Source organism: Candoia aspera, chromosome 8, assembly GCF_035149785.1.
Source record: "Candoia aspera isolate rCanAsp1 chromosome 8, rCanAsp1.hap2, whole genome shotgun sequence".
In the NCBI taxonomy this organism is placed as follows: domain Eukaryota; kingdom Metazoa; phylum Chordata; class Lepidosauria; order Squamata; family Boidae; genus Candoia; species Candoia aspera.
In genome coordinates, this window is record NC_086160.1 from 17,035,087 (window position 1) to 17,062,761 (window position 27,675).

The following is a 27,675-nucleotide window of genomic DNA, read 5'->3' on the forward strand; positions in this document are numbered from 1 at the left end:
TGAGTTCAACAATCTCTCCCTGGACAGTGTGGTTAAAGCACTGCTTTTCTAAAACAGTCACTTGGAGCTTTGATGTGGAGTGTCCTGGGAGATTCAAATGCTCTGCTACTTCTTTGCCCTTGTTTTGAGTCCTGAGGTGAAACTTGTGTCCATCAATTCTTTTGTGCAAAGTTTGTCCTGTTTCTCCTGTGTGAAATCCAAAGGGAAATTGCTGGCAGATGATGGCATGTATCACATTGGATGAAGAGCATGTGTGAAGTCACTTCTAATCTTGTGGGTGTTCTTGTTGGGGCCTGTGATGGTGTTTTTGGTGTAGATGTGGGGGCAAAGTAGGTTCCCATGTTGGCATCATTGTTCTGTTGTTTCTTGTTGCCTGGGAGAATCTGCTTCAGGTGAGGTGGGTTGAGAACTACATACATGCAAATACATAGCTTTGGATCATTTTCCTCAATAAATAAATGAACAAATATAAAGTTTTTTACTCATTTGTTTAACTGGGTTCTCTTTATTTCATTTCAGGTCTTGAGTGAAGAACAGGTCATGTTTTAGGTCATATTTATGCAGAAATGTTGAAAATTCAAAAGGGTTCACAAACTTTTAAGCACCACTGTAAAATGTTGTTTTTCCTCCATCCAGATCTGGGAGTAAGGCACCACAGAGAAAATCAGGATAGTCTCCCAAATTCAGTTGTAACTGATGCTGAAAATCAGTTCCTTCCACATGTGCAAAGCTGCCCATTTTTTCAATTGCCTTGAAAGGAAATAAACTTTCTGAACTGGGGTTATGATTGCTCTGTACATTGGAGTAAAAGAAAAATTTATTGAATAAAAATGTTATAACTAAATCTTTTAGTGATCAGTAACATTTCTTTTTTGCAAAGAGGAATTACTTTGACCCAAGGGGCCAGTTCTACTGTGGGTGACTTCAGCCAGGAAAAGCAAAATTTGAGTAAGTGGTTGGAATCTTTCACCTCTGAAGAACTCGCCTTAAGCTCTTCAACCTGAAATGGTTAATCATTTGCCAAGGTCATATCAGTCTTTATGGAGTTTTTAAAGGTTAATAACTCCAAGCAGCTAACAACAATCTTGCAAAGTAGAAGTGTGAACCAAAAAGAAACTTGCACATTAAGCTTAATTACATTCGGAAAAAGAATTCAGTCTTCACACAGTAGTTAGATGAAGAGAAAAAAAAAGGTAGCTTACATTTATTCAGTAGATCTGGATACAGGTAGCTTCACAGTAGAAAGCACTTATTCATCACTGGTTCTTTGTAGACATTCTTATGGAAATAGAAATGTCTGCATGCAAGCGAGATGAAAGGATGAGAGCTGCATTCTGCAGCACCTCCTGCTTGCAGGTGTGCCAAAAGGTAAAAATGGAGATTGTTAATCCCCAAACACAAGAAGGAGGAGGAAGTGGAAATCAGGTGACCCATGTGACATCCCACAAGCACAATAGAGATGTGTTTACTAGAAAGACCCCCTTGTGCTTATGAGACAATGCTGAGTTGACCCCTGATAATTCCAACACTGACCTGTCCCAACACTGGAATCCAATTTTAAACAGATCTGAACACTACCCACAAAACACTATTTTAAATCCAATTTTAAACAGATTTAAACACTACCCACAAAAATGATGCTAAACTTCAACATGAGATGTCAATGTTCCCATGCCCCCCTTTCAGCATCTTGGTGAAGAAGGCTTTGCTCTGTATTTTTACTGGTTTAAGATTTCTCCCTGAAATAAATTAGCAAACATTATTACTGATGCTTTTGAGAAGGTTGAATAGGGGTTACCTATTTTGGCAAGGAATAGTACCTGTGTGGATTATTGCTCTAAAAAGGACTCTCAGAAATTCTACTGCATCTTGAATGATCCAGCTATAACAGAAATATAGATATTATCCAAGTCCTTGGACCAGTGCAAGATACTGCGCAGCATCAGATAAAGGTTAAGGAGACCTCAATCTTCATCCCAATTCTATATACAGAAATTAGACTGCCAGGTAACTCTGGCCATATTTCAAAGTAGCAAGCTAGTTTAAGAAATGTAGAACAGATTGTATATGACACCCTTAGTCCTGTTCTCATGTTTCTCCATTCCTCTACCACTCCATATCACTGCTGCCTTAGGTATCTGCCTTGTTGTAAGTGATGGCGGGGTGGCTTTTCCCCAGCAGAGGCTGATTGCAAAGGGGGAAAAAAGCTGTTTTGTTGATGGTCCTTCACACATATGGAACGTACATAGTATCAGTGCCTCTAAAATCCAAGTTTAAAGATTAAGTAATTTGGAAAAAAAAAAAAGATTTAATAGAGAACATGAAGTCCATGCTGGGCTAGGATGAAGTCATCTCCAAAGGCTTGCTGTTGTTTGTTGAACCAAGCAATACAAGATTGTTTGGAAGTGTGTGAGGAATTCCCAATAGGAAATTGGTCAGATTTACCTCCTAATGAAACTGTTGTGCTGCATTCCTTCCCTGCTGTTTAATAATGCTTTCAAAGGAATCCTTTATGAAGATGGATAGTACTATAATTTTGCAGCTGAGGATCTGGCAGAGGGTCAAAGAAAACAGAATCCAGTTTGCTATCAACAACACTGCATTTTGCATTATTCATCATTCCTTCCGCAATGAACTTGTTATTAAACCAAAATGGATTGACCGCCAGGGAATCCATATTACTAATGATAAACCTTTATGATGTTAGTCACAGGCATTTGCAATGTACCTGTGAACAAGTGCCATAGATTTCAAGGCCAGTCTATTCCTGTAGGATAACCAGCAAAAGGGTAATTGGGTCAGGCCAGCATAAAATAAAGCCAAGTTGTCAACAAATGCATTTGCTGTACAGTCTAAATACAAATTATGCAAAGACAACAATGTAATTAGCTATTATTAAAGAAGAATTAAATAACGTGCTTCAATTCATCCCTCAGCAATTAATTACTATTGTAATAAAAGCATATTACTGGTAGCTAAAGTGGTCCCACACTTAGTGGAATTAGAAGTGGAGTGTCTTAAGTACAGATGTACACGTGCAATAGACACGTTCAGTCCAGCTGGAATAAGTTTAACTTATTGCTAAGTGTTACAACAAGATCTCAAGCTCACAAATATAAGGCAGCCAGCACAAATCATGAACCAGCCTGCCTCCCAGGATTTGTGTGAGAATGAAATTTAAGGGGGTGTCCTCATAGGCATCCCATGGAGGTCAAAATGATGCTACCCAGATCATGATATCACAAAAATAAACACAAAGTATGTAATTTGCATCATTTGTGTGGTGGCATATGTTGTCACTTGTCCTCTCCCCCATCTCCCAGATTCCCACAGGTGTTCTCTCTCTGTTGCTTTGAGCTTCTGGAGGAAAAGTGAGCTATAAATGCAACAAGTAAACAAACCATTATTTCCAATCGCAGTTTGTTCTGCCTCTCCCAAGCTCATTAAAACATGCATAGGAAGCCTAGATCTGGTGAACGGTCATCCATGAAAACCTCTGTGCATGTCAAAAGCTATAATAATGAGGCGATAAGGGTCCTACCTGAGACTTCCTTGCTAGGGCTTTGTGAATAGGAAGCTGTTTATCTGGAGATTTACTACATCTTGACTGCATATAGAAGCCCATACTGTACAGAAGGATTCCTGTGGCTGAATATAAATGGATCAAACAAATCAACAAATTAAATCCTGAAGGCAATCAGAAGGATATCTCTGCATTGCAGCTGGGAGGTACTGTATATCTCCCACTTTTGCAGACTGGGTATACTGTTGTGTTTTGATGCTTCACAGGTTATACAGGTCTGAATGCAGAGGCCTAAACTGCATTGAATTTAACCAGATTATGTGAAATTTAAAATAATACTGTGGTGGTTGTACCAGTACTGAAAAAAACAAAGAGTTTGACCAACTAAGCAGCAAACACCTAGTCATCAGTGGGCATGCAGGAGTCTAGTTGAATTCCAGCCCATCAACTATGGCTACATGGAGATCCCAGTAGGTGGGAACCTAATGACCTTGAGTAGCCTCTCCTCTAACTGATGGTGCAGGGTTGGATCTTAGATGAAAAGTTCAGGGCCAAGTCAACCAGGGATCCCTCATGACAAGTCAAAGGTGGTGTTTGTGTGCTGTTTGAAAAGCAGGTAACCAGGAGGACCTTTGCCCAATTCTTTCTTGTGGGCCGTTGAAGCCTTTCCTGGATCATAATCTTGCCACGAAGAGGTCCCTTTAATATTACAGCATACCTGTAGGCTGTCAGTCTTTGCCTTCCTGGCACTAAATATACAGTCATAAACCTGTCACTTTGACAGATGGAGGATTTCCTAGGGTGAGGACTCCAAGCTTCATCAGACCTGTCCTTCTCCCCACAGCTCCCAGCTCCCTCCCTCACTTCCCTCTCCCTCTGGAATATAAACTGGGAGGAAGTGCCCTGCATTACCATGCTTTGATTGACAGTTCTAATTCCCAGTCCTCACACAGACTCTCCCCAAATTAAAAGCTATTGCTTGCCATGGTTTTAGGACTATTAAAAATATATCATTCTTTCCCAGGACAAGCTGGTGTGCTTGTTCCCACATAATATATAGGGCCTTTTAAAGCTTCTGAAAGACTGTTGTCCAGGGTATAAAATTAGCAATCTGTGCCAACTGTCCTAATCCTACAGGGTCCCAGCATAGAGGAGTTAATGCACCCACACTAGACTCCCTTCCTAGACGCTTCTTTTAATGGAGACACCACCAGAAGAGCAGGAACACTCTGAAGATATCCTATGGTGAGCATTCCAGTTATATTCCATCCCTGCCAACATTGGTCAAATGAAGTCTACAGGGAAAAAGGTTAGGTGTGTGCAGCTGGACATGCAAAGACTCTCTGATGCCTGCAGAAGTTAGAACAACATTTGTAATTTCAGGGCAGAAGCCTCCACAGAGGGGTTAAAATAGTCAAGATGGCATCTAATGACTGCATGAGTGAAGTCCTTCTTGTTTTTACGGGGGCAAAGTTTTGATCATGCAATTGCAGCCACCATCTCGACATATGAATCAGGAGATTTCCAGGAGCTCTTGACACATTGAGCATCTGGCCTGTTTGAGAGTACTGTTGCAGCAAAAAGAGAATCTCACAGTATCCTGAAGATCCGCAAACATATTGAGGTATTTATTGTGAATCAGAAGTTTCTAATAAACCAAGCTGTGCAAACAGCAGCACAATTATCAATCAGATCACCCCATCAAAGCATACCTGCAGAGCCACATGGTGGTGGGGTTACTTATGGAGCAGCTACTATAGTTCTCTTTCCTTCTCTGATCTTTGAGTGGTTTTCTGTACATGCACAGAAGCCACTTGCCTGAAAGGGAAGCAGCTGGCCAAGGTGGATCAACTCTGTCTCTCCACCGCATGGAACAGACGGCATTGCCTTTCATGCTTCACTTCACACACACAAAGGCAAATGAGATCACCTATGACACCTGAAGTGAAGCCCCCAGGAGGATCACGCTCACTTTGCATAGATCCAAGATTAAAGTTGTTAGTCTTTTGGGTGTCCCATCCCAAATGTTAGCTCTGTGGGATAAAAGGACTTTGGCTTTCTAACAGAATGCAGAGGTGTCCACAAGGAATGGTCAAAAAGTTAAAAAAGTGATCATGATGGTGTGATACACATTGAAAACCAGGTGGACCTTTGACTCCATCATCATGGGCACCATTTTGACTTAACCACACCCTGCAGACATCCCTGTCAGAGCCACTTATTCAAAACCTATCATGTTAGTTGCAGATTATATAGAGACTTTGGTAGCTGGCCATATAACAAGCTTGCAACAAATAGCTACTATTCTTTGCTCTTTATATTGCTTAATTGGTGGCTTTTCAGTTTAAGCTCAAAGAATACAGATCTGCGAAATATTCCCTCTCTCTTTCAATAGCATCTTTGAATTCTTAGTGAGCAATCTTATTTTGCAGTCAAATATAAGAAGTCTACTGAGGCCTGGCTACACTTCAGGGAAATTTGTTACAGTTTGATCAGGCCACCTTAGTCTGCGTGAATTTTTCTTTGCAATGTTTGACCACTTACATTTTAGAAATAGGGACCTTAAGCAGGAAAAGGCAAGAGGGAGAGGACAACTTTGAAGATTTTGACTTCTAAGTGTCCTAGCAGCTGGCCGCTCCTCCCCACAACCAAAGGACACCCACCCCCAGGCAAGAGCAGGTGAAAAGATAATAGATGGTAATTTTATGTCTTGACCTTGGCTGCTTATTTGCAGCAGAGGGGCATTAAGCCTCCCTCCGCCAGACCGCACATCACCCTGTTCAAGGTTCAGTGGACAGGCAACCCGATTGATGAGGGTTGCCAACTTTTGAATGAGCTACTGTAAATGTGCCACTAAAACCAGGTTAATTAAGATATTCCCAGATAGTAACACCATCTACTTCAGCAAAGGATCGTTACCTTGTCGTGGTGCTGGAGCTTGAGCACCTCAATGATGCCATGAGCTAAACTGTGAAGGGCCACCCAAGATGGGAAGGTCATGACAGAGAGGTCAGACTAAATGCAATCCCTGGGGAAGGTAATGGCAACCCACCCCAGTATTCTTGCCGTGAAAACTAAATGGATCAGTACAACCAGAGATATGGTGGTATACCATCGGAAGATGAGACCCCCAGGTCGGAAGATGGTCAAAATGCTACTGGGGAGGAACAGAGGATGAGTTCAACTAGCCCCAGACGTGATGACGCAGCTAGCTCAAAGCCGAAAGGACGGCTAGCGGCCGACGGTGCTGGTGGTGAACGGCGAATCCGATGTTCTAAGGATCAACACACCATTGGAACCTGGAATGTAAGATCTATGAGCCAGGGCAAATTGGATGTGGTTATTGGTGAGATGTCAAGATTCAAGATAGACATTTTGGGCGTCAGTGAACTGAAATGGACTGGAATGGGCCACTTCACATCAAATGACCACCAGATCTACTACTGTGGACAAGAGGACCACAGAAGAAATGGAGTAGCCTTCATAATTAATAGTAAAGTGGCTAAAAGCAGTGCTTGGATACAATCCAAAAAACGATAGAATGACCTCAATTCAAATTCAGGACAAGCCATCTAACATCACAGTGATCCAAATATACGCCCCAACCACAGATGCTGAAGAAGCTGAAGTAGAGCAGTTCTATGAGGATCTGCAGCACCTACTGGACAACACGCCTAAAAGAGATGTTGTTTTCATCACAGGAGACTGGAATGCTAAGGTGGGCAGTCAAATGACACCTGGAATTACAGGTAAGCGTGGCCTGGGAGAACAAAACGAAGCAGGACATAGGCTGATAGAATTTTGCCAAGACAACTCACTCTGCATCACAAACACTCTCTTCCAACAACCTAAGAGACAGCTTTATACATGGACTTCACCAGATGGACAACACCGAAACCAGATTGACTACATCCTTTGCAGCCAAAGGTGGCGGACATCTATACAGTCAGTAAAAACAAGACCTGGAGCTGACTGTAGTTCAGATCACGAACTTCTTCTTGCACGATTTAGGATTAGACTAAAGAGATTAGGGAAGACCCACAGATCAGCTAGATATGAGCTCACTAATATTCCTAAGGAATATGCAGTGGAGGTGAAGAATAGATTTAAGGGACTGGACTTAGTAGATAGGGTCCCGGAAGAACTACGGACAGAAGTCCGCAACATTGTCCAAGAGGCGGCAACAAAATACATCCCAAAGAAAGAGAAAACCAAGAAGGCAAAATGGCTGTCTGCTGAGACACTAGAAGTAGCCCAAGAAAGAAGGAAAGCAAAAGGCAACAGTGATAGGGGGAGATATGACCAATTAAATGCAAAATTTTCCAGAAAATAAGACCTCTTCCAGAAAATTAGAAACATCAGAGGTAAATTCCAGGCAAAAATGGGTATGATCAAAAACAAAGATGGCAAGAACCTAACAGAAGAAGAAGAGATCAAGAAAAGGTGGCAAGAATATACAGAAGACCTGTATAGGAAGGATAACAATATCGGGGATAGCTTTGACAGTGTGGTCAGTGAGCTAGAGCCAGACATCCTGAAGAGTGAGGTTGAATGGGCCTTAAGAAGCATTGCTAATAACAAGGCAGCAGGAGATGACGGCATCCCAGCTGAACTGTTCAAAATCTTGCAAGATGATGCTGTCAAGGAAATGCACGCTATATGCCAGCAAATTTGGAAAACACAAGAATGGCCATCAGACTGGAAAAAATCAACTTATATCCCCATACCAAAAAAGGGAAACACTAAAGAATGTTCAAACTATCGAACAGTGGCACTCATTTCACATGCCAGTAAGGTAATGCTCAAGATCCTGCAAGGTAGACTTCAGCAATTCATGGAGCGAGAATTGCCAGATGCACAAGCTGGGTTTAGAAAAGGCAGAGGAACTAGGGACCAAATTGCCAATATCCGCTGGATAATGGAAAAAGCCAGGGAGTTTCAGAAAAACATCTATTTCTGTTTGATTGACTATTCTAAAGCCTTTGACTGTGTGGACCATAACAAATTGTGGCAAGTTCTTAGCGGTATGGGGATACCAAGTCATCTTGTCTGCCTCCTGAAGAATCTGTATAACGACCAAGTAGCAACAGTAAGAACAGACCACGGAACAACGGACTGGTTTAAGATTGGGAAAGGAGTACGGCAGGGCTGTATACTCTCACCCGACCTATTCAATTTGTATGCAGAACACATCATACGACATGCTGGGCTTGAGGAATCCAAGGCTGGAGTTAAAATTGCTGGAAGAAACATTAACAATCTCAGATATGCAGATGATACCACTTTGATGGCTGAAAGCGAAGAGGAACCGAGGAGCCTTATGATGAAGGTGAAACAAGAGAGTGCAAAAGCTGGCTTGCAGCTAAACCTCAAAAAAAAAACCAAGATTATGGCAACCAGCTTGATTGATAACTGGCAAATAGAGGGAGAAAATGTAGAAGCAGTGAAAGACTTTGTATTTCTAGGTGCGAAGATTACTGCAGATGCTGACTGCAGTCAGGAAATCAGAAGTCGCTTAATCCTTGGGAGAAGAGCAATGACAAATCTCGATAAAATAGTTAAGAGCAGAGACATCACACTGACAACAAAGGTCCGCATAGTTAAAGCAATGGTGTTCCCTGTAGTAACATATGGCTGCGAGAGCTGGACCATAAGGAAGGCTGAGAGAAGGAAGATCGATGCTTTGGAATGGTGGTGTTGGAGGAAAATTCTGAGAGTGCCTTGGACTGCAAGAAGATCAAACCAGTCCATCCTCCAGGAAATAAAGCCAGACTGCTCACTTGAGGGAATGATATTAAAGGCAAAACTGAAATACTTTGGACACATAATGAGAAGACAGGACACCCTGGAGAAGATGCTGATGCTAGGGAGAGTGGAGGGCAAAAGGAAGAGGGGCCGACCAAGGGCAAGGTGGATGGATGGTATTCTAGAGGTGACGGACTCGTCCCTGGGGGAGCCAGGGGTGTTGACGACCGACAGGAAGCTCTGGCGTGGGTCCATGAAGTCGCGAAGAGTTGGAAGCGACTAAACGAATAAACAACAACACAAACACCATCTAGGAATGTGGCAAGCTTACTCTGCTCATATTAGTACCCCTACTGAGAAGCCCTCCAAAATAAAAGGGGAATTCAGTTGTTTTGGGAAAGGGAAAGGTGCATCTTTGATTAATGTTCTTCTATGAGTTGGTCTGGGAGCATGGACACCCAACTTCACATTTCAGCTGAGCCATGGCCTTCCTGTGACTTTGGCCTGTCACCACATGTGCAGCTTGGAGTTCCTAGAAGAAAGGCTACAAGTAAATCTGATTATTCTGTTTGCACCCCTGTAAGGAGCCATAACAAGGCTACAAAATGCCAGTATTCTGGGTCATCAAAGGGATGAACATGCAATAGGGTAAGTTGGCAACGTACAAATCGGCTGGGAATCTGTTAAGTTTTCTGTCTTTTTGATCTTGAAATTTAGTCCACTGTCTTTTGCCCAGGAGTTTGGTAGCACCTTTTCCAACAGACACCTTTTATTAAAAGTTTTATAATAAAATTTGTCGGTCGGAAAAAGTGCTACCAGATTCCTGATTTTTTGCCATCATAGACTGACACAGCTCTCCTCCCACAAACTGTTTTGCCCAGTAATCCCCATCTGGTCCAATATTCACCAACCCCTCTCCATGCTCCAAAAGTGATTTATTTACTGATGCCAGCACACATTCATCCCTTTGGGCAAGATTTTTATTTTTTTTCTAGTCTACAGGCAACCCTAGTAGGAAGAAGAGCCATCTAAGCGACAGAAACAGACCAGGTGTGAATGCCCTCTTTTAGTTAGTGACCCAAAAAGGAAGTTGCCACTGCCACTGTTCCTGATGAGCAGCTCCTGGACTGACTGTACTAACCACTGTTGTAAGCTGCCCAGAGTCATGTATTTGAGATGGGTGGACATATAAATTGAAACCAACTAACAAACAGGAAACCAGATTTGCCTCTTGTCTCTGAGTCATGATCACAAAGCTTCTACACTCAAGCTGGGCTTAGTCCAGGGTCTGAATTTTTCTTTTCAGGTCTTGGAAATTTTGGGGCAACAGTCTCCTCTTTAGGAATGGAAATTCTACAACCCACCCACCAGATGGAAAGGATATACTCCTTGCTTTATATCCATGTGTTTGTATGCAACAGTTGAACTGCTTAAAGGCCCAGAACAAAGAAGTCCTCATCTCTTACTCTACTGATTCTCTGCCCTCACCTGCTAAGACCATTCCCACTTTTAATTTTGCCTACTAGTAGATGATAGACAAGGATGGAAAGTCCTGGAGTCCTTTTCAGCCAGCCTACAAAGGTGGGGAGAAATGTCACAGTAAAATGCTCATCATAGACTGGGAAATTCAGAAGTTTCACCATAATAGTAGATCATGTACTCCAGTGTTTTTCAACCTTGGCTACTTTAAGATGTGTGGACTTCAGCTCCCAGAATTACCCAGCCAGCAAGGTAATTCTGGGGAATTATGGAAGTTGAAGTCCACACATCTTAAGGTAGCCAAGGTTGAAAAACAATGGGTTGGGGTTTTGAATGAGATCAGGCTACCTCTGGAATGATCCAGTTTGAATTTGTCTGTTTCTTGAATTCCAGATCCATGTCTTTAAACCAGATTTGATGGTCTGCACACACCTCTGTAAGTAGGTTTAACTGAAACAGAACATTTATTGCTTTTTAAGTTTGAATGATTATCAGAGAAAAGACCTTTTGATCTATGTGGAATCCCTCATGTGAACTGCTCTTGCCAAATCATTTTAAGACAGCATCATAAGTTTATCCATTTGCCTCAGATAGAGAAGACATGCCGCTTTTCAGACATTCATCACCTCTTCCATTCACCAATATACATTGCCAAATGTCAACACTTTTCTGAAAATAAAAGGTTTAGTGTTTTTTTGCTGGCTGGGGAATTCTGGGAATGATGAAGTCAACACATCTGAAAGTTGCCAAGGTTGAGAAACACTGATCTACTCTATTCACCATGATAGATGAATCACACACACAGACATACATACACAGACACACACACAGACCAGGATTTGACAACAACCTCCTGGAAGACCATGTAGATAACAACAATATAAACATCAATACATATGTAAATAAAATCAAGCCACACCTTCTGTGAAGTACTTTTATTTTTTTAAAAAGTAGTGACATAACAATGCTCTTCATGTTTGTGGTGCTTTGCTTTGGAAAAACAATGCTTTGCTTTGGAAAAACAATGCTTTGCTTTGTAAAATGATGCTTTGTTTTGGAAAACAATGAGTCAGAATGAAAATATGCAAGTATAGGTGCTTTGCATTTCTGGTGTTTATAGCAGAATACTTTAATTACTGTTTTCATCTCTGTTAACTAAAGTTTGGCAAGAGTACAGAGTGTGTGTGTGTGTGTCCATGTGCACGCATGCGCTTGGAGGATTCCCAGCTATAAAAAAACAAATTTGTCCTTACTTTCTCTAAAGCATGGAAAAAGCTAGTTCAATCTACCCAAGCCAAGACTTTTGGTTGGGTTGCTTCAAAACTGATCACATTTACCATTGCCATTTTGATGTCCATCTGCTTTCACTTGAAGACTACACATGTTTTCTTAATCAAAGCAGTTGCTGTGTTGTGTTTATGGAAGATCATTATTTTCAACTTTGGACCTTCTTGATCCCAGGAGGGAGGCTTTAACCACAAGTTTACTTCCATGCCATATGACATGCAAGTGACCACCAATTTCAAGGGTGTCTCTAGAGATTACTTTGCGGGCTGCCTGCCCAAAGCAGAGGGGGAAATGCCTCTAACATCAGGACTAACAAGCCTCCAGAGATTTCAGAGGCTTGCTGCCCAGCCAATCACATGAAGTGACTGTACATATTTGGTATGATTTCTTCTTTCTACATCCTTTAGGTTATAGTGGGAAATCCCAGGAACGAAGCCGAATGGAAATGGAAGTGGAACAGATGGGTCAGGCACAAGATTGTCCACCTCTCCCAACTAACACTAACACTGCTTTGGATCAGGACCCAGATCACTTGCAGTGACCTAATCTCTCCCACCCCACCCTTTCAGCAATTTGCACTGATTGAAGGAGGCCACATCCTGGCAGGGATGCAATTTTAGCTTAATCTACTCCAGATCCAGTCTCAGTAATACTGAAGCAGACTAGGCAGGCTTCCCCCTCACTAACAAAGACTAGCTCAACTTGTTTTGAATGAGAAATATCAGAAATATTTGGCCTGGGGTGGGAGCGGGCCCCCCTTTCTTTGCAAAAAACAGCCATTCAGCTAAAGCATGCTAAATTTAGATTACAGGCTGATGTAAAACCAAAAATAGTTAATCCAAATTAAAAGCTTGCTATTTCCCTTGAACCTAGCACTTAAAAAATGTCAGCCCAGATTCTAACAAAATACCTCCAATAATCTCAGTGCCATGCAAAGCTCATCTAGGCTTGACGATGCCGTGGGCAGTAGGTGGGAATCTAATCACTACATACCTGCAAGCAGTCAGGCCATGTAAGGATAATGGGATACTGTCAGCCTTTTGAGGTAGACCAGACTAGGAAACCAAAGTTATGAATGCTAATATTACTTTTATTATAAGGTTACAGTAACAGAATCTTGCGAGTCTGAATAAGCTTCCCCCCTCCCTCCCTTTATCTTCGCGAGAACTAGGGAGGGTCAAGTCTGAGATGCTTTCTCAAATTACATTTCTGCCTCGGACTCAAATTTCTTTTATCTGACCATTGTCTTGGTTATGGCTCTTCCTCCTGTTCTTCAAGGTTCTTCTTACAGATACGGGGACTTGATCCCCTTGCAAACTCCTTGCCACTAGGCTGTCAAGCATTTCCTGGGGTGCTTGGTAGTAGCAGGGAGTCTTGTTACCTCCCTCTGAAAAATTAGATACATGGTAGGCAAAAGAATAGCTTTTTATCGGCTAGAGACCAATATATTCACTTCAGTTTTCCTTAAGGGACAGTTTTGATAAATAACCTATTCAGGGACATCCAAACGGGGGAGATAAAAAATGTCAAGATGGTAGCTGTGATTGTGTAATTGAAGCACAAACGACACATGTTAAAAACGGACAGGGCTTCACTTGCATCATCACAGCTACTATCTTGACTTTTTTTAAACCACCCCCGTCCTTGCAGATGCCCTCAGTTCTATCATTTCTTAACTTCCTATCAATTTCAGAAAAACAGAGAACTTTGCCAAATACTGTTTGTTGAAGCCAGGAAGGAAAACAGTGGGTGCCTAAATATTAGTAAGTCACTGTAATACTATTGGAAATGTTTATTTCAAAGTATTTTTTTCCCTTCAGTTGGGCAACCCATCCCCAGGTGAAATGCAAAATGGGAGATATTGGGGTGCTTGCTACTCAGTGCAACTGTCTTCCTAATTTCTCTGCTGGGAGCTAGGAGGATTAGAGTTCTCCTAATTCACCAGTGACTCATTTTTGCACGGTTCCATAAATCTCACAAATTACCACACACCGGAAGTGCAAAGAGATTGCCCTTCCCATTCTCCCTTAGAGACAAGGCGTGGCCATGTTTGGTGGATCTTTTCAGAGACACTTCAAAAGCCTTTGACTGTTGACAAACTGAGAGCCAGTTTGTTGTAGTGGTTAAGGTACTGGGCTAGAAACCAGAGACTGTGAGTTCTAGTCCTGCCTTAGGCGCAACATCAGCTGGGTGACCTTGAGCCAATGACACTCTCTCAGCCCCAGGAAGGAGGCAATGGCAAACCACTTCTGAAAAAACTTGCCAAGAAAACTGCAGGGACTTGTCCAGGCAGTCTCTGAGAATCAGACACAACTGAACTGATTAAAAAAAATTGACCTTACGACCTTCTACCTGAACAGTCATAACCAAGTAAAATATATTCATTCAACAATAAACCATTTAACAATTCACTTCCCTCTAACTAATTGTTACTTGTATGGGCTTCCTTTGCCTTAGGATTGTGAGTGACTGGACTGTTGAATCCATGTTCCCACCCATCCAAATCAGACCCACTTATATCTAATAAACAGGATCTTGGACTCTTGTATCTTATGCATACTCAGCAGATCTATGCTGAGCCTCAGCTGGAAGAAATGTGGCCTTGGTTGTATGAGTACATTTTTTTCAAGACTTATCAGCATTATACTGTGCACCACAGTCACATGACTTAGTCGTGGCCGAATAAATACTTGATATGCATTGAACCAGTCAGACATGGGACTTAAGGTGAAACAGACATATGACATGGCCAAGCTTGTGGGGACTGGTGTACTGAACTCAGATCAGTGTAGTTTATTTTAGTTAGTGGAATTATGTGCTTTTCTTATTTATCTATGAATCTCTCTATTCTAAAGGCAAGTTATTCTACCTGTGGAGCTTAAGCCCACTGAAATTTCATCTTTGTGTACTACCAAACTATTTGTAACTAAAAGGACAAATTTATAATAACATGGCAAATGCAGCATTTCTTTTTCAGGGTCCCCACCACCACCCACTTTCTCAGAACAGTGGAAAAGATGTCAACCTCTAAAAAGAACATTTTCCCAATCCTGAAACCATGGTTTGTCCACCAGAAGGGGGACTAAGTACTTACTCTCAAAATAAACAATATTTCCCTGTGTTTCCTATATTGAGGGGAGGGTGGTTTGCCTAGACCATGGCTGCTGAGAACGAATCAGAATTAAACTTTAAGTTCAGATCTTTTCTTATTCCCTTTCTTATTCTGAGAGTTTCAACAAACCACTGTTTCTCTACATTCAAGTATCAGACTGCCTGGGAACCCTTAATGGTAAGGAGCCTCCCCAGACAGAAACTGAAAATATTCACCATGACAGGCTAGTATAAATCCAGGAGGGAATCCTATTGTCCATTCCAGCCACCCCACAGCAGAATGAAAGCATCTTAAATCAAATAGTTGCACCAGAGATGGTCCAAACCACTTACAAACTCAGCCTGCTTATATCCTTCCTGGGTTACCTCAGATTTTAGGATCTTGGATACATGGAGGTGCAACTATCAAGGAAGGTGACCTGCCTATAGTAAGTCTACAAGCAACCTACAAGCTGTTGGAGGTCCTGGCAAATCCAGCATGTCTCATTAGCATGTGCATTAGCATCGAAATTGAGTTCATCCCACGATGCAACTCTGAGGAAGTTGTTTGTTGCCACACCCACTTCCTCTCTCTCTCTTCCTCCTTCTCCACTGGGAGCAAAGCACACAGCTGTGTGCTGCTCTCTCTCTATCTCTGGGAGCCATGTGGTGGGCCTGGAATTCCCACTTTCTTCCATGCAGCTCTTGGCCGCAATTAGGGCTGAGAGTTTAGGGTGAATTAAGTTTAGAAAGAACAGAAGATACAAGGAACTTCATTTTCCACTGAAGATGGGTGTAACAACCAAGAATGAAAATGAGTAAGATATTCTTTTACTTTACTTTGGAACTTGTGTTAAGCTCTGCTCCATTAGGTGGTTCTAGCAGGCCCCTACTTGGCTTCACAAGCAACCCCTGGGTCCATCTTGGCCACTGATCCTCACTTTGCAGCATTTATTGCAGCATTTATTACTAGCTCTCTACAGATGGATGATATGAGATTCCAAGAGCTATCACAGCCATAAACTGAATAGACAATTATCAGAGTGCCTTGTGGTTAAAACAAAGGCAAAAATGGAGGACTTTTAATTTCTTCTTTGTGATTGCAAAAGAAGAAAGTGGGTAAGAGAGTCAGTGTATCAGAGTTTTGCTGTTGTTATAAGGCAATGTGCTCTTTGGTTGCTTGAACGGTGCCACTGATTACATAGAAGGACATTTATAGAAACATAGTTTGGGTGTGGCAGGGTTAACATGTCCTCTCCACTGGGCCTTCAGTAAAGAGATTTTTGACTAGGCTTGAATTCTGGTGATGGAAAAGAAAAGAAAGAGAACATCTGCTAGACTGGAAAAACCTGAACATTCACTGATTATCAGCATGCTACAAAAATATGTTCTACAGATGGCAACGCTGTACTACAATGGCAACTCTTCAAAGACCAAAGTGTTACAATTAAGCACCGACACCAGCATAATCTATGGATTTAGATAAAATTCTTCTTGTTGATCGTGAAGTCCTGATTGCATGTAGCAGTCTCAATAGTAGCTATTATAAATAACTGACAGAGGGAAGTGCTTCAGGATTTTAGAAGCTATACTGGTTGATCTCAATTATCATTTTCAGGTTGCCTATTCAGCCTAGTTCTCTCACAATGAGTCCACAAGAGGTTATTTCTTGATATAAGCAAGATAGGGAAATGTTTACAAACTGGATTAGCTGTTCCATTATGAAATAATGATCATTGTAAGGGGGAAATGTGACAGTGAATATATTGAAATGGTAGGTAGTTTCTGCCTTTTAGGATCAACCATCAACAGTAAAGGAACCGGCAGTCAAGAAATATACTTCAGGCTAGCACTTGGTAGAGCAGCCATTCAGGCCTTGGAAAAGTTATTGTAATGGTTGCCTATTCTAGAACACTATCAGACTCATAAGCAGGAATTCAAAGATATCTGATTTATTAAAGAATAGTGTGCAGGATCACTAAGAAAGCTGAGAATGATAAAAGCACGCCAAATACAAACTAAAAACCCTCGGTGCAAATGAAATCCCTCCCCCCCGTAGAATCTTCCCACGTTCACAATCCCAGGTTCTCCTAACGGTTTCTGATGGTCTGCGTGAAAAGGCCTTGAACAGATAACAATAACCCAAACACATTCCATTGTAATGAATACAGATACAGAGCTTGGTACAAGGTTTCACAGCGGCTCCTTCCCAAACAGAAATGCGTGTCAGCGCCATGGCGTGTGAAACGTTATGATGTATACTGTACGTTGAAACAGTGAACATGACAGATATTCAGTTGCCGTGATGTGTCTATACCTACAACAATCAGAATAGCACAGGCAATGGTATTCTCTATGGAAAGGGAAGTTGGACTTTGAAGAAGTGGGATAGAAAAAGTAATGATGCATGTGAACTTTGGTGTTGGAGAAAACTCCTGAGAATACCATGGGCAGCCAAGAAAACAAATCAATGGATCATTGAACAAATCAACCCAGAGTTCTCACTCCAGGCACAAATGATCAGGTTCAAATTATCCCCCTTCTGGCACATTATGAGAAGACCCAGGTATCTGGAGAAGGCTCTAATGCTGGGAAAGGTAGAAGGAAAGAGAAGAGGATGACCAGCGAGATGGAAGGACTCAGTCACAGTGGCAATGGGTGTGCCATAGGAAGACCTGAAAGACCAGGCTAGGGACAGATCAACCTGGAGAAAATCTATCTATGTAGTCACTAGGAGTCAACACCAACTTGATGGCACATAATCAACTAATCAAGGAGAAAATGGGGGCACAGAAAAATCAGTTAATTCCCCCCACCCAGGGAGACTTTAAAATTACATAGTGGGGCAGATACGTGAGATTCCTTTTTCTTTGAAAAAGTAGGTTGGGAAAAGAGCTCTTGATCTCTAGAACATGGAGATGTACATGTGTGTATGGTTTGTGCTTCAAATATGAGAATATCAATTCTCTACAATTCTGGCAGTCTGGTAAAAATTAGTGTTTTATTAGAGTCATGCCAATTCTACCATCTCAAGCCTATACATTTCAAACAAGAGGACGTGTATAAGTACAATGCACAACTGGTAAAGATGGAATCTTCATTGTGGAAAATAACAAGGAATAAAGTTGCTGAGAAAAGAATGAGAAAACAGCTTTGGATGTGTGCGGCCTAACTTCTGAAATGTCACTTTCATCCTGGGAAAGACAGGATTTTCACTTTTTTCCTTTCTTGTTGAGATTAGCGATGTCTATTGCCAAGGAACTAGAGATGGTATAGATCCATAGTTATTTAGCTAAATTCCAGCCTATTTGAAATGTATTTAGCATTCTCCCTACTTCTAGGGGATTTGTCATAAATCTTTGATAAATATACTCAGTGCAAGTTCCAAAGCCTGAACTTTTGAATTCTCAGAGGGCTCAGACTTCTAAGCTTTTAAAACCTTCTTTTGTTTAAAGAGAGATAAAGGAAAAGAACCGATTTGTCAAAACAAACATTTGGAGGTGGGGTGAAGGGACAAGAATACCAGAGATTATCTCTTTGGGAAGTGGCACTCTTTCTGAGTGGTTTTTGATAGCATTCTTAAGTCTTCTCTTAGGAACTGGATGGAAGCATCACTAAGAAAATTCAAAATCTTGCTTTCTTCTCTGTCTCTCAGTGGCATTTGAAGTTGCCTTCAAAGGACTCCATCCTATTGCTGGTTGTCAAGGGTGCTCGCACATTTGGACAGACATTTTTAGAAGCAACATCTTACTTAAATGCTGGAGACAGCTAAATGTTGGGGTTAAATGAGTAGAAGGGAGACTTTGTTAAACAAATTGCACTGGTACTATGAGTTGAGGGACCAGCTTGAGAGACACACAACCCTATCATCAATCGTCTTTCTGCACTAAAGTTTCCAAAATCTGGTGCCAGGAGTAGTCTTCTTGTTCTGCCAATGGCTAATGCAGCTTTTAGCTGGTTTCTCTGGCTTCCATGATTTACACTGCAGACACTAGGGGCTCTCTTGAAAAATGTGGGAAGAGACAGCAGAACTATCCCAAATGAGAGGAAATTTTCCATCTCCCATTTTATTTAGAAAAGTTCTCCCAACCCTCAGAAAACCCTTATGGGGAAAGTATGGGATGGACAAAGGAACTTTCATTTTGTGAACTTATTTAACGGATCTTCAATAAAGAAAAAAAAACACCCTATGAGGTGGACTGCATGTGTAGAGGCCCATTTCTCATTGATGTGCAGAGAATCCCAAAGGGAGGGAGGAAAGAACCCATTCCTTTTCTTTTTCCCAGCTGACAAGGATGAATTCTTTTGAAGCTGGGTAATTCTTTCCTCTATGTAGTCTAAAATTAAACGTTCTTAGGTACAAGAAGGAAGCATGCCTTTGGTTGTAATTTCCCAGAAGTTTGAGAAAGCTGCCTTAAGCTCAACGTGTAGTAGGTGGAAGCAGTCCATTCCATTCACTTTGATTAGTCAATTGACTTTATCAAAATGCAGGACAACATCAATATACAAAACATAAAACAAATGCAAATATACAAATATATAAAAGCAGTCTTTTCTTTCCTCCAATGTCCTTCCAGTTGTGCTGGGCTGCCCCATCTCCATGCATAGACTTGGACCAGTCCTGGCTAAGAGGTCAGGGAGTTGGAACCCTAATATATTTGGAGAGCACCCAGTTGGAGAAGTCTGCTGTCCTACATACAAAATCCATTCCCAAGTGTAGACAGTTTTTCTTCAAAGAATAGAGGCAAACAAGTAGTTTTTTTTTTTTAAGTAGCATAAGAATATTCAAAACTGAGACACATACAACATAGTTAGCAAAAAGAAAACATTTCAAAAGAGAAACTTCCAATTTGTCTTGTACTATTTGGGATGAAAACAAGGCTTTTGAATTGGGACAGCTAGGAAAAATGTATAATCCTACACAGAGTTGGCTCTGGAATAGTTCCATCTGTCATGTGAATGCTTTGCTCTGCAATTAGTCAAGTGCCAAGTGTTTCAAATGGTTTGTATCGGGACAATTATGGCTTCCAAAAGCCCTAATGGTTTATTTCAGCTTCTCATGCCCCTTCTTCTCCTCATTGCTTCAATGGATAGTATGTAGTATGTCACACATTCCCACTGTCCTAGTGAGATACTAAGAGATCCAATCCAGATTTGATCCTCAGTTGTCCAGTTGCCACTCCCTACTGCTTGCTTTGGTTTTTCTAATGTCTTACAACAGTTTAAGTTTTAATTGGCAACTGCTCGTTTGAAGAAAACCACTGAAATCACTTGCAAGCAATGTTGTGATTGCAGGATCAGGCCTTTTCTAGAAAGAGGAGAAGAATATATATTTATATCTTCAAAGCGCACAACAGACTTTGTTTCACGTACTTTGAAAGCCATTCAGAAAGATTATCTCTGCATATGGAAGGGAAGGTCCTTAATTAAGGCAATCAACGTGCTAATGGAAAGGGTGGAATAAAGGCTGAGAATAAAAGTTAATGGTAACATTACGTTGGCAGTGGTTTTTAATGGAACATTTACCTCTTTGCCTTTTGTTCAAATCAGATGAGTCATTTAAAATGACTACTTTCAGAAATTTATATATAGATAGCTAGTGTGATCTATTGGCATTATAGACTCGCCCCCATATTCTAGAAAGTCCAGATGTTACATTTCTTAACTGGAGTGTGGAAACTTCAAGGTCATACATACCAGAAAAGAAAGATTATAGCTCAACAAGATAAGAGTTTGAAAAATCTTGCCACTTGGTATAGGGAAATTTAGATACTACCAGATTATTAAGGAAAAAGAAAGGCATGTATGTCAAGGGCATTACAGTATACATGTTCCTTATGTAGCTGTATCATGCACTGAATTCCCCATACAAAAGTTTTACTCAGGATGCATTTCTATCATACTATAACTGTATTGCATGAATTACAAGAAATTTCAGTAAATTATACGTCTCAACACTATTTCCTGAAAAGCAAGTCCGGTCCCTCAACCTTATTTCAGGGAATATTTTTATAGCAGGAAGAAAAAGCAGCCAGTATATTATTTTACTTTTAGGAAAGGGTTTAATAAAGCCCACAGGCATGCTAGTTAGAAATGCGCCCATAAAAATCCTAATTTTATGTTTGTATCCTGCCTGTTCTCTACAGACCTTTTCCCCTTGTTTAATTGATCTTCATGTCAGATGACCGGTTTGAGGGTCATTGCAACTTGGGCATCTTCCCCCTCCTGTTAAAATGATAAACTCTAACACTTTAACCTCCACACTTCACTGGCATACCAGATGAAGTTATCTTTTACCTTCAACATTTGGAACAAGATGTCAACATAAAATGAGAATTGTACCTGCAGTTTCATTGACATGGCCTATTTTTCACCATAGTCATGAAAGTTTTCAGTGCTTAAATTTCATTTTCCCTGGCAAATTAAAGAGCCCTGTTAAACACTTCTCTGACATGTTTCATGGTTGGAGCCCCAAGTGGTAATTTTTTCAAAGTACAGCCATGTTAATCTGAATGTGTTAATTAAGGTGGAACCTGGCTCTAGAACTCAATTTCTTAAAAAAAAAAAAAGCTCAAGAATGCTTGTGTTTGGATTTTAATTCGCCACCTATATTAGAAGAATGATACCAAGTAGGATCATAGAATTGAAGGGTGCCTCAGAGGTCACTTCGTGCTCCCTGTAGGACCTACTAAAGCATTTCAGACTCTCTTGAAGACCTCCAGTGAATGCAAACAGACCACTGCATGAGACAACCTATTCTACTGGTGGATTGACAGCTTTTATAATCTGGAAATTCCTTCTAATAACTAATCTGAAACTACTTCCTGGTAGTTTCAACCCATTGGTATTGGTACTTCCAAAGTCCGTTCCCTCGTCTGTACAACCCTTTACACAGTTGAAGACTACAGTCACAACTCAGTCCTTTCTTCTGAAAGCCAAACATAACCATTTCATCATTATTCATAGGACCTCATTCTTAGTCCCTTTGCTATCTTGGGAGCGCTACCAACTCACTCTAGTTCGTCAATCTCCTGTCTGGACAGTTGATCCCAACCAGGACACATTTTTCCAAGTAGAGCCTCCCCAAGGCAGAGTGGGACCATTTTTTCCCCTTCAATCTGGACTCTAGGATCACTAATACATCCCAAAATAGCATTTACCTTTTTTTAGCAGCTGCATCATGGGGTTAGCTCATGTTGTGAGATGTTATTTGGGATGTTTCATTATTTAAGTGCATGTTATTTTTAAACATATAAGCAAAAGAAAAGAGCCATCGTCCCCCGTTTTGTTTTGTTATGCCAACTGAAGTACTCTGAGATATTTTTATATGCTATCCAGTCTCACTTCATACTCACCAGGCCTCTGCAAGGTCAGAGCTGCCTAAATCCTTCCCTTCTCACAACATATGAAGTCCCCCACAAAGAGTAAATTTACATGATCCCCTCCCCCGGCCTTTTCTCTTTTTAGAGATGTATGTTCCTTGTGTGTTTTCTGGCACAAGGTACACGTTTCCTCTCTCCCAGGTAGCGATTCCTGCAAGTTACAACTGAGCCGTATTCCTGCATAACCGGTACTACTTAACAACACAATCATCTCTTCTAGATAGCAGGCAGAATCACAATCATTTACCCATCTACCAAATGAAGCTAACGATCAGAACTAAGTGGTCCCAAAGCTGAGCACCGGCCGTTTTTCCATTTTGGAAGAACAGGTGGGTCTAACTCAACCTGCGCTTCATATCCCCCTACCACCGTCACTGCTTCATACTTCTCAAGGACTGCATCAGGGCTTAGCTTCAAGTTCAAAGCTGGGACGGTCCTGGAGGAAGAGAATGAGGAAGATTATGGCTTCTCTCCGCTTTCCCAAGGAGGAAGAGTCTTCGTTCCCAGTTAGACTCTTTGCTTTGTGATCGTTTGTATTAAGCCAGTGAGGTAATCCAAGGAAAGCCGGGGCTGCAGAAGTGGGTGGTCTTTGCAGATGGAGGCGCTCTCCCTTCGCCCTCTGCATCTTGCTGGAGCCCAAGCCAGTTCCTGCAGCTGGAGCAAAGGCAGGCCAGACTGTACCCGGCACATTTCTTCATTTCTCACTTGAGTGGCCTTCTTTGGTTGCTTTTCAACTGCCCACTTTATATCGGCTTCATTACACCACCGCTCCATTTGTCATGTAAATTGGGAAACTCGGGGAAGTTTTTCTTTTGGCCTTGTCTACGGAAGAATACCAAGAGGTATTCAAAACGTATTAACACAAATCAATGGCACCAATAAAAGCAAGATCTCCTTAGCAACATAATCTTGATTGCAAAGGGAGAACTGAGAGCATTTAGCAGAACAGTGGTCCGCACGGAATACACATTTGTCTGGAAGAATGTGGCACAAAGCCTAAAAGGGAGATGCTGAAAAAATCCAAAATTAACTCACGCTGAACAGTTACTCTTTTTCTGAGGAGTGCACAATTGGCTACATTAAATCTATCTTTTCTGCTCAGCAACATTGTATCATACTGCTTTGCAAACTGAAATTACAACAGCCTGCATGGTTCAGAGCAGCTCCAGGGTTTTTTTTAATTATACATATAAAGAGACTGTTAGCAGGGTTTTCTTGGTGGTTGCTTTCTGAAGACCACATCTAAAGAGACTCTAAAAATGGGAAAGATGTACACAAAGAGTTTAATGCTAGACTTTGGGAATTCTGCAGACACCCCAATTTCAGATGCTCTTGGACTTTCGCTAATAATAGGAGTTCCCCGTGTTTAAAAACATTCCGTGATCTAATGTTTTACATATTTCACTGGCGATAAAGCTCTTGTTGCGGCTTATGTCTGATTACATACCTACTCATGCTTTTCTACCTAAGCTTGGAAGACAGAATTTGGAAGACTCTCATCTGCGAATTAATTCTACCCCTCTTCTAAAAAAAAATTTCCCACACAATTTTGCTGAGCATCATATCAGGGTTTTTCAGCTCTAGTTGATTCAATCCTTCAAAAGTTTTAACTTTTAAAATAATTTTGATTTCCCTCTGCTGCCCCCAGCTTCCCACGAATTGCATGCAAAAAGTTTGTTAAGGCATTCCATTCCATATAAGAGAACCTTCTTCATCAAAAGTTCCTTCTGTTTTTCTGAACAGGTCAGGCAGCATGCAGAGAAACCTATGCTTAAAAAGAACAGGAAGTTAAGAGAAAGTATGAAGATGTTTGCTTATAGAAACTTTATTCACACCGTCACCCAATCAGAATATCCTCTGAATTTTTAGCATATGCCCATAACACATTTTTCAACCTATTTTTAAAAATTTAAGCTAGACTTACCGCCCCCCACTATTAATGTGCATTAAATTTAGTTCCCTACCATGCTATACAGCTAACCATAAGGTAGTGCAACCCTGTGGGTAGCTACTCAAAGTAATCACCGCCGAATTCAGCAAGGCTTAGCCTCCCAAGAGCATAGCCTGTCATTCAAGTCAGTAAGATACCTTTCTACCAGAAAAGGGCCACAGCACGGTGGTAGAGCCTCTAATTCAATTTCTGGCATCTCATTAAGCTTGGGAAGCCATGCAGAGCTCTAGCGAGACTATACTGAATTACCTGGACTAAAGACTCAGCTGAGGAGAAGAAAACTTCCTATGTTGCTAAAGAATAAAACTGTCGATTAAAAGCATTCTGGTGAAATCATGCAAAGTTCATTCAGTTAGGAAAGGAAAACAAGCCTTTATAAGATAGCTTTGCAATTTTATTCCTTTGTAACACATACATTTTTTTTCTAGAGAGATTTCTAAGTGGAATACATTCTAAGGCTGGATCAGGTCAGGAAATGGTTATTTGATATTTAGGCAAAGTTATGAAATGTTGGTGAGTGGATCAATTTAAAACAACCATATCATATTTGTTTTAAAATGTGTGTATTTTGTGTGTTTTAAAAACCCACCCTATTAATCCTCCTTTCCATTTGTCTGAATATATACACATTATCAGCTACATATTTTAAAGAATTTTAAAAGCATTTTTCAGGAGAAAAAGGGATTAACAAATACTCGTATTTTCTTAAGACGTCCTTATCCAATTTTATCAGGCCTCCATATAATAAGCTAAAATGTATTACTTCAATAGCACTGATTCACCCTATCTTTTATGCTAAGCATTTTATTGGCAAAGGAGAGACGTCATTATTTCATATCTATGCTCTAAAATATATTGGAACATTAAGGTTAATTCCAGATTAAAATGATTTTCCACAAATAGTCAAATGTGCCCTGTTTATCAGTTATCTAGAAAAATCAACAGTGACATACAATGATGATAATCCAAAAGGCCACAAGTGTAGAGCTCCCATTAGCTGGGTAAGACAAGGCTAAACAGCATGGCTGAGATCCAGAAAGAAAACACCACCATACCCCACCCACCCACCCACCACTTTAGGCATGCCCAAGGGCATTCATATGCCTTTTTAAAAAGTTCTCTTTGAATAGCAGACCACCATACTAGATGAGAAATGGTTTTTGAAATTCTATTTCTAAAGTGTTTGCCATTTTGTATGACATGGGAGGCTGCTCTTGAACTGACAAGTTAGATTCTTTGAAATGTATCTATAGTAAGATGAGACTCTTTCATACATGAAGAAATCTGGAAAAATGAAGGGCTCTCTGAATCGCATTAAAATCCAACCTTAATCAGCCTAAAGGGCTTTATAGTGAGTTCTGTGTTCAGTATTCCCATGCAGTAATGTGAACAACTCCTGCATGGGATTACTGTTCTACTGAATGCACTTTAAAAAGAAGTGTTATGTTAGTATATTTAACTGTTAATACTCCCAAGTTTCTGGAATTATACACCAATATTCCAGTGCAATGAACATCTTAACCAGAAAGCACTTTCCTAATTTATCCTTGCTGCCAAGGATTTGCTGCTTCTGTTCTTTTATTTCTATTCCAAGAACTACCCAAGTTCTTACTTGCCACTTTTTGCCTTTATCTAGCTGGCAACTCACCCAGTTTCTTTGTCATGGGAATGCCCTTAAAAGATTGCTAAGTGGCAGTTTACCAGTGATATGCAGAATTAAAGGATCTGCTTTCATGGGTAAGTATGGAGAGGAAAAAGAGCGGAAGGCAAGCGCAACTGGGCACAACAATGGGGTGGAAAATGTAATCATGTAACAGCTGCATTTCCCAACCTGTTGTCTTTCAGGGAGGTTACAATACTCATGGTTGTTGGGAAGGCCACCTTGCACTTTGATTCTTTGGTGGAGAGGTCACAGGCATCCATCCTGGCTGGGGAATTCTGGGAGTTTAAGTCCACATGTCTTAAAGTTGCCACAGTTAAGAAACACGAGTCTAAACAATGCAGTCAACAGCATTTTTCCAGCCTGAAGCACCATAAACCACTTCAAATGAACTCACAGTATTTCAGAATTTATTTGGGCAGAATTGGTGTGCGCCTTCAGGACCTTGTGGTGCCAAACTAAAACTTCCTAGTCTAGATAATTCTGCTAAGATAGTTCCACTACCACCTTATGAAATGACCAGGAATAAAGTTACAGTATGTCAAGACCTGATGCTGAATGCTAAAAATCAATTTTCAGCTTTACTGTAACATCTTTGCCATATTACAAAACTAATATAATTCATCATGGGATGCTGGTGAAACTTCTGATATACAAACTTCTCAAAATGGTTAAGAGCCATTATCCCCTAAATCTTGATGTCAAGCCAGAAGTCATATTGTGAAAAATATCTCTTACAGAAGTATGCACTTTAACAGACTAAGAACACATCCTAATATCCTTTTAAGGATGTTTAATTACGTGATAATCTAGGAATTAATCAAACACTACACAATTCAATTCTAAAACCAACTTAAGCTTTTTAAATGTCTTCAAAGGACATTTTGTCAGTATATTTGAGTTTTTAAAAAGGTCTATTTTTGTTCAAAGGTACAATTGAAACACATGGCTAAATTCAAAATTAGCAAATGCAGCTAGATGCCATGAACCCAGAAATGAAGAATTACTCCAAAATTTTTAAAAATATTATTTGCTATCTCCTTTATATAGACAAGGGACATGGTGGCGCTGTGGGTTAAACCGCTGAGCTGCTGAGCTTGCCGATCAGAAGGTCGGCGGTTCAAATCTGCGTGACGGAGTGAGCTCCCGTTGCTAGTCCCAGCTCCTGCCAACCTAGCAGTTCGAAAACATGCAAATGTGAGTAGATTAATAGGTACCGCTTTGGCGGGCAGGTAACGGTGTTCCCTTTAGTCATGCTGGCCACATGACCACAGAAGTGTCTACGGACAAACGCCGGCTCTTCAGCTTTGAAATGGAGATGAGCATCGCCCCCTAGAGTCAGACACGACTCAAGACTTTTTTTTAGCAGAACTTACTCTTAGATCTCCTATCTTAGAGGAACAATCTAGATAGCATTTAAAATTAATTTGGAAAGATGGCCAGGGTTACAATTTTCTTTAAACTAAAAGCAGATAGTGTGTCCAATGCAAAAGTTTGTTCGTCTATTTGTTCGTGTAGCATTTTATTGACTTCTTTATTTGTAGGTCTCTAACATGTA

General features: G+C 40.8%; 1 protein-coding gene across 1 annotated transcript in view; it reads right to left on the reverse strand.

Moving 5' to 3' along the window:
• Window positions 1-27,675, reverse strand: part of CHIC2 (cysteine rich hydrophobic domain 2) — a 219,135-nt gene that overhangs the window by 153,987 nt on the left and 37,473 nt on the right. The window lies entirely within an intron of this gene.